This window comes from Paramormyrops kingsleyae, chromosome 15 (genome assembly GCF_048594095.1).
Source record: "Paramormyrops kingsleyae isolate MSU_618 chromosome 15, PKINGS_0.4, whole genome shotgun sequence".
In the NCBI taxonomy this organism is placed as follows: domain Eukaryota; kingdom Metazoa; phylum Chordata; class Actinopteri; order Osteoglossiformes; family Mormyridae; genus Paramormyrops; species Paramormyrops kingsleyae.
In genome coordinates, this window is record NC_132811.1 from 22,121,481 (window position 1) to 22,130,203 (window position 8,723).

An 8,723-nucleotide genomic window follows, 5' to 3' on the forward strand; every position below is an offset into this window, starting at 1 on the left:
CAATGGATAAATATGGGTCCCTACAGAACTAAGTGTAGGAAAACTAATGTGTTGCTGAAAATTTTGTAACATGGGATATTCATCTCAGGTTATGACAATGGTGTATTACCAGCCAGGGCTCTAGAGGGCTGATGGGAAAGCGGTGCATTATTATGGTGACAAGTGGTAAAAACTGGAACACTTTTTAGACGTAGATTCATATACACACAAATCTCTGCAGACTCATTCCCCTGTCAGCTTAGAAACACTGCACCAAGCAGGAGGAAAGGATGAGATACACTGTTCACGTCAACTTTTATAGCTATAGGGCTTCTCTGCTGGTAGAACAAAATGCTAGAGTTGAGTTCTTTACATTGAGTTCCACAAACCGAGGCAAGCAGAATCCAGCTGTCTGTAGTGAAGCAAACTTTCCATCTCCAGTTCTAGATCTGTGCAGAGGATGATTTATTAAAAGTGTCCCTTTATGGTCCCAGTCCCTCATGATACAGTGGATGCAAGTGGCATGAACAATCTGTATATCTGACCTCTTATTTTTATGATTTATCCTCAAAATCAGGTTTTTTTCCCTCTAAGCAGGAGCATTGCTTGACAGCTCTGCTGTAGCACAGGCCCAGCATCCCCCATTACCTGGATGTGTAACATTAAGCTGAACATGAGATTTCACTGGGGCACAGCACATAAATATTGGAGCATGTGCCCCAGTAAAAGGGTTCTAGTGACACCCATGTCTCTAGGTATCTGAAGTAAGACTATGGAGACCTCACAAGAGGTCATTCCTTCTGTTGCCTTGGATGATGCGGGGGTCTTATGATATTTTATGAATAAAATTCATAAAGGGTCACTGAGGAGGTAAAGGCACTGACATTTGTAATCACTATGGTAACAGCAGGCAGGAGAGAGGCTGGAAAGAAGGTGAGCTTGGATATATCTTCACCCACTAAGTTAGTGTGACCTCCTTCCTCATCACTAAGGTGAGTATTGTGAAAATGGGACACCTGGAAAAATGGGACAGTAAAACTTTGCAGTTAATATATGGGTTTAGCAATACTTGGTTTTCTCTTCTATATAGTGTTCAAGGGGCATTAATGTATTTATAATGCAATTTGGGATTGAAGACACTGAGATGATTTTTCCAGAGAGCAAATTTTCAGAAAGCATTCCATTTTAACAATACTCACCTATCAATGACATTACAGCCACATTGTTCATATATTTCAGCATCTCCCACCCCAAATGCCACCACCTAGTGGAATTATCGATGTAAAGACTAGTGATGGCCAAATGAAGCTTCATGAACCATTTGCTGTACTTTCTGACCCCACTAGATGGTGCTCTCTGTTAAAAAAAGAGCACAAAGCATGACCAAAAGTAAACCAAGAGCACCATCTAGTGGGGTCATAAAATGCAGCAAATGGTTCATGAAACTTCATTTGACCATCATTAATGAGCACTATTGAACATTTTTAAAAGATACTGAACACCAATGCAATGTTGGCCTTACATGAACACAGTTATCTGCTATCAGTGGCTGTGCAGTCCATCAACCAAGACAGGAGGTCACTTGGTGATCAGCATTAGGGCACCACAGCTTAGCAGGTCCCTTAGTGTAAACCTCAAACACGAAGCTGGGCCCAAAGAGAGAAAGAATGGCAAACGGAAATAACTGTGCATATTCCAGAAATATTTTTAATATCTGGAAAGAAAAAATTCAGCCCAAAAGGTGTTGACAGAAAAGAAAAACAACAGAATTTTTAAACAAATACTGCCGGGAATGATTCAGCTATGTGCAGACCAATTATGTTGCTTAAAATCAATATTATGCATTCACAGCGGTAATTAACTATAGCTGTAAACATAGCTTACATCACTTTTGAGTCTGTGAAAGATGTTCCACTGGGTGACAACTTTAGATCTGTTCCTGTCTACTTCTCCCAAGTGTCCTCACACTCTGTCCAGGTGGTCAGAGCAGATACCTGTCAAGCTAGCCATCTTGCCCCAGAGTTAACCAAGAATTCTTGACTCTTGATCTCCACTACTGAGAATGCAGAATAAACACAGGAATTCCACCATTTTGACTCATTCCACACACTCCCATTCATTTTATTCAAAATTGCATCCATCTTCCAACTGCTCATCCAATACAAGAAAAGAGGGTAATATAAAATTAATATTATTCCATTCCATTTTTTATGCACCACTTAATGTGTAGCCCTTAATGTTTATTTGTCCAGATCACTAGACATTAGTATTATATATCACATTTGTCCCTCAGAAATTAATATCTTAAAATCTGTAAGATCTCTTTACCCATATATTTGTCTATACAAATATATTATTGTCATATTCCATCTAATCGTTTCAGTTGCTTTGTTTAATTTTTTCCAGTTACCTTGAATATATAACTATACAAAAATAATTTTCAAAAATGTAATTTTTTCTCTAGAAATATATTTGCTCCAGGTTCAGGACCCAAGTCCACTCAATTCTGTCATACTAAAATTCCACAATAAAACAGATGATGTCTGCATTTCTGAGAACGGCCGGATGTAGTCATTGTGTCCTTCGACATTGCTAATGACTCTCCTCAGGTTACCTCTGCCTCCTACATCTCTGAGAACAGAAAAGTTATCCAGCTACAGCAGTATAACATGTGAGATGACTTATTTAACCTTCTTTCTGGAAAATTTCCACACTTTTGTGATAACAGTAATAATGACACTTTAATGATCACGTTTGCCTGCCTTGACACACAAGTAGGTGAGAGCAGGCTTGGGAGTGAAGGGCCCCAAGGAGCTGGGGGCGTTGCTTGGGGGCCCATAGACATGTGGCTATTCTGCCAAAGGTGACCCTCTGATTATGGGCACAGAGGCTTAGCTTGCTGAGCCACAGGATCCCCCTTCAAAGAAAAAATACATTTTTTCCAGCCTGACTTTATCTCACAGCAATGCGTTTTCCACATTACAATGCAATTCCATCACGTTGGATTTTAAATGAGCTTTAAAAATTCTGGACAGGGAGGGCTGAGGGGTTTGGGTATTCACAGAATGGAACAGCAAAAGCTATTTCAGTTTTATGGTATGGTGTACTATGTGCCTGGACAAATCCTGCAAATAAACCCAACTAGGATCTGACTCACTTCATAATCAAATAGAGAACCATAATGCAGGTATAGTCCTGTACTTACAGGTACACTTTTCAAGAATTCACCCTCCACAGTACACTGATGCCGGCATGTCATGAATTTATTAAAGTTTGTTTTTATTCCTGCTTTGTTTTTAAATTATTTATTGACAAACACAGTGATGTTATATTTTTAAACTCATGCTTCTAAGAGAAATAAACAGTAAAGAAAGTTTTACTGCATACGTCTGCTTGGTCACCTCTGCGACCTTGAGTGCTAAAAGCAGTGGCTGGGGTGTCATTCAAGGGACATATTAGGTGAACCTTGAAAAAGGACATTATTGTACCAGAGGTGAAAGGGCCACCTTTGTCATTCAGGGCACATTACTCTACTTAATAGGTACACATTCCTGACATACTGTACTCTCACTGGAAGGCACTGGATTGTGCTGCAGCTGGGTACAGCCTCAAAGACAAACCTTTGTACTCTTTTAGGCACACATTTGTACTTTGTTTTTTCAGAGTATTCAGTACTCAGTACTTCTTCCCCTGTAAGATTGCTTGGTTCTTCCATAATACATCAAGGATGTGTGTCTGGTGTATCCTATCTGATCATTCACACTCATATGGTGGGTACCTTCATATTGACATTTAAGGTCTGCGACTGTAATTTCACTAAGGACTCACAGATCAGGAATTTAAAGCGACAGGTGTTAGTATTAACTACTGCACTTGTGCATATGGATTAGCAGACATTTTGATTTTGACTGTTTTACGAAGAGAAAATAAATCCACATGATACGACCAGCAGTTACAGTGGAGTTTGTGCACGCAGGTTCTTCTGTCTGGGCTAAAGTGAACAAGTTCAACAGTCATACTAAAGTGGAGCACACCCAAAAGTGGGGGGGCAGTCTGGCCATGTTAAAGTGGGAAACAGTTTGGAGAACATATTCTGGGAGAGAACAGGACCGGCATGTGACGAAGAAGTGAGATTTATAATGGATATTATACTGCTAAGAAAGACTCACATTCATCTCATCTACCTGATTCAATGTTTTAATGAAACAAACTGGATAGTGATTGTATTAACTAGTAATAATGTAAACACCAGCACCCTGCACTAATTAAAAAAAAAATCAAAAGCAATCTTAAACAAGTATTATGTAAAACAGACAAGATGCTTCAGAAAGAGCCTGCAACCTGGTAACAAACTTCCTTGCTGGGAGATTTTTCATGAGTATGGTTGCTGGGGGGGGTGAACCACTTTGAAGAGAACAGGGACCTTCACTGGCAGAGGATGTAATTGCAGTTTACTGAGGACAACAGGGACCTCCACCTGCAGAGGATGGAACTGCAGTTTACTGAGGACAACAGGGACCTCCACTGGCAGAGGATGGAACTGCAGTTTACTGAGGAGGACAAAAAATAGGTAATCAGAAGCAGAGAGCCTGATTCCACTGGTATAAACTTTGCTTAGTCTTTAAAGCATCCAATAAATAAAATCTCAAGTGTTAAAAGACTAAAATGAGAACCATTAGAGTAGAAGAAAAAAAACGAGAAGAATTTTTAAGAAATAGAGATATTCCACCAATTCCAATATTAAAACAACCACACACCACAATTAAAAAAGGATTGACTGCAGAAATCAAATTCGTATGGAAGCAAAGGTGTGTGCATATTTATAAATTTACACTCCCAACCCTGCCCCAGTCCCTCAGCATACAGGTCAGGCTCAAAGCGGGAAGCTCCTTGAGGTCAGCCAGACCGAGCCGTCCACCACGTGCCGAAAGTGCCGGACCGCAGGCTACCAGTGGTGCTCCGCGGGGGAAGGCAGCACATCTCTGAGACAGAGCGATGCGGTGCGATTGCATGACCGGCCAGAGAGGGGATGAGGCAACCGCAGAACCAACACGAACCGAGCTGCAGCTGCTGAGTCACACAGACTTACATTCCCAGCCTCTCTGGCTGGAAGTAGGCCTTATCCATGGTGAAGACATCTGGGTCTGCAGGAAGTCTGCCAGCCAGTCCATGATGGGGCTGACGAGAAGCTGCAACCAGCCAAGATGAAGGACAGGGTGCCTGTATGTCGGTGCGTGGGAGTGTGTTTACATGTAGAACTTATGTGTAACCTGCAGTCGACCCCAGTGACCAGCAAGCTGTCCTCTCCATCCATGACCCTATACACCGGATGGGCAAGTTGTGGGCCAGAATGTTCACAAAAACAGGAAACAGCACCAGGCTGGAGGGAAAGGGGTGACAAGGCACAAGTAGTGATGGACAAAATGACACCTCATGAACCATTTGCTGTATTTTTTGAGCCCACATGATACATGATGGCGCTCTTGGTTTACTTTTGGTCATGCTTTGTGCCCTTTTTTGAACAGAGAGCACCATCTAGTGGGGCCAAAAAATACAGCAAATGGTTCATGAAGCATCATTTTGTCCATCAATAGACACAAGCAATAAACTTCCAAATAAACTTCACATTTCTTATAGTAAAAAAGCACAGTAAGTCCTGCAAAATAATATATAATTTTCTCAGAACTTAAAAGCAAAAAAAAAAAAAAACTTTTTCTGAATATTGTGACATTACAGTAATTTCTAACCTTGGCATTCCTCTACATTTTCCAAAAGAATCAGCTATTTCTTATTACAGTCATTAAATTATAAGAACTTGTACTTACTTCTCTGGGGACGCCTGAATCACAGGAGAAACTCGTTGGCAAGGAACAATCATTGGGCTGTGAGGGAACTGTCGAACCAAAACCACGGCAACTTGAGAAATAGTCCTTAAAAGGAACTACTGAAATTGAGCAAGTTCCATTTCTTATTTGTGTTTTCCGGGCACATTGATCGTGCACACGAGGACACCATTAGTTATCCTGAATCTGTCCTTCATGAACCAGATGCAGCCCTTCTTAGTGATGACGGTTCTGACAGAGAAACCAGTGTCAGTGCTCACAGGTGCATTCTGGGTACTATCTGTAGCTATCAACACAGGAAAAGATGAAAAATATATACATAACAGATAACAACAACTAAAATGCAGCTTTTTTTTATTTTTTAAATAACCCTAAGAACAGATGTGTTGACAGACATACTGTATAAACATACAGAATCAGGCTGAATATGCTGGGAGATGAACAGACAGAACAGTTCAAAATTCTCAGCCTATCGGTCTTTCTGCTCCTGTTCAATATCTGTGATGAGCAGATGGGGAAATGACTTAACCCCTTAAATGAACCTCCCCATTACACAAATGGGAAAGTCTTTAACAAGTACACTATGTGTCTTTCCATAAGACAATCGTCACAGTTGGTATGTCTGTGACCCACTGCGTGTCGCTGGTTTTCTATCAGAGCTTTTAATTTGCTCTGACTAAGCTGCTGACGAATCATTATCATCATATTTTACCCAACATGCTAAGTGAACGTTTGCTATAATCTCAGTCATGTTTCAATCGTTCTTAAGATTACTGCAAAGTATTTAATTTAGACTAATCAAGGCTATAAGTTCAATTGTGTATTTTTTTAAATAATGACCCAAAAAAGTAGCTCCATGTAGCTAAATTAGCTTAAGGGGCCATATAATCACTGTATCGCACCTCAAACCAGGGCGCCTTCAGCAGAGAATGCCCCCCATCCCCCCCGCACCCAGGCATTGTCAGGTACTAGAAATCCCGGTGAGTCACCTGCCAGTACTGCTATTCTTAGCGGTCCATGTGCTGTTTTTAAACCAGTAACACACTGGGAATAAGCATAACTATGCTGTGTTTTATACCAAAAAATCTAAAAAGAAACAGGGCACAAACTGATGTGATGTTTTCAACAGTTATATCACTTTTCACTCCAATACATATTTCCTCTTCCCATGGGAAATTCCGTGATGTTTGCACACTTCCCATGCAGGAAATGCCCCATCCTGAACATTAAGCAGGGGCGAGCCGCTGGGAATGTAGCTGCTTCTGTCTCACCTCCCCAGAGGATCGTCTCAGGGCCTTCGTGACAGAACCAGGAATACAATGAAGTGGTTTCATTGGTAACCAGAGCATGCACCTCACTCACAGGTATCCCTACAACACAAGACCGAAATTACACGGCCCAAATGAATTGGTAATCGATAACTATTAGCAACATACCGCTAGCAAAGACAAGATACACAAATTCCTTCTGTCAGATAATACCAAACGTGGCTCATACTTTATTTAAATGTAATGCCATTCTAAAAATTCAATGGCGGATTCAAATAGGAAGGAAGGTTATTGTAGGCCAGAGTTAGAAAATGATCCACGTGGTCAGAGAAGGCAGGCTTAGTCTTAGCACAGAAACAGTATCATGGATAAACAGGCCTTTAGCACGTGTGAGGTTGTGTACACAGTCACATGTGTGGGTGCAGTCATAAGCTGGGAAGTGAGAGTATGACTGTTTATAGATGTGTGAGTACAGCCTGAGCAGGCCTTCGGTGGAGATCTCTCGGAAGATCTCCCTCAGCAGAGCCTCTGGGGGGCGAGTGACAGATGGCTATCACTCCCTCATCATATCGCATCCCATCACACGCATGGCTGCCCTGCTCACCACCAACATATTACGCAAACTTAGTGCCCCCCCAACCGATGTCTCAGCGCTGTCGCTCTGTTTACATTCCCTTTTTAGGAAGACAAGCCCCAGGGATACGTGAGGTGGATAATATCCTCCGTCCCGATCATACTGAGTTATCTATGTCCCCCTGAAGTGACTCTTTTGGACGTCAAATCAAAGAATGGTCTTTCACCAATTTATGGAGACATGATCACAGAGTCTGTGCTTCTCTGGTAACGCATCGGATCCATTCTGATCAGGGTACTTCTCAGTGCCCATAAACACCACTGAGAAGAAGTGGGAAAACGGTGATGCCATGGTGATGTCACTTAGCGACTGGAATGCGGGAAACTCACTATGTTCAAGGAAGATCAGTGAAGCCCCCAGTCCAACACAGAGAGCATCTGCAGGCCCAACTTCTCAGCACAGCCTCAAGTTTTTACAATACAATCCTCCACACTTTATAAAGCCATCACTAAGATCTCAGCATACCTGACTCTCTACCTAGGGGCCAAAATTACTAGTCATTGAACTACTGCTTGGAAAAAAAAATCACTAAAGGAGAATAAAAATAATACAGGTCTAAAAGGTCTTGGACTTGTATAAGACCCATTTTACAGACATGCTGACATTAAGTCTTAGTAGAACCTTCTTGTTTTTCTGAACTCTGTTTCCATTGCTATTTTACAGACACCATCCACTTCCTTCCGTCAACATGACCATTATCATCATAAGACTTTCTCTACATTCTGCCTTAATTATATAGTACTGTAAAGCCTAAACAAAACCTCAGTCAATCTAAATATTTAAAATAATACTACATTAATGCGGTAACATTATATTATTTAAGGACATGCCAGTTCAGCATGTAATGCGATCAGGTGAGTGGCAACACAGACAGCAACTCTACCCAACTAAGTACTATACAAATGTTTCCATTATACAAAGTAGGATCCCATAGACGTTTTACATGATACCGCATGATTCCTGCCAGAGTCGCATTAGTGTAAATCATCCGTCATACTT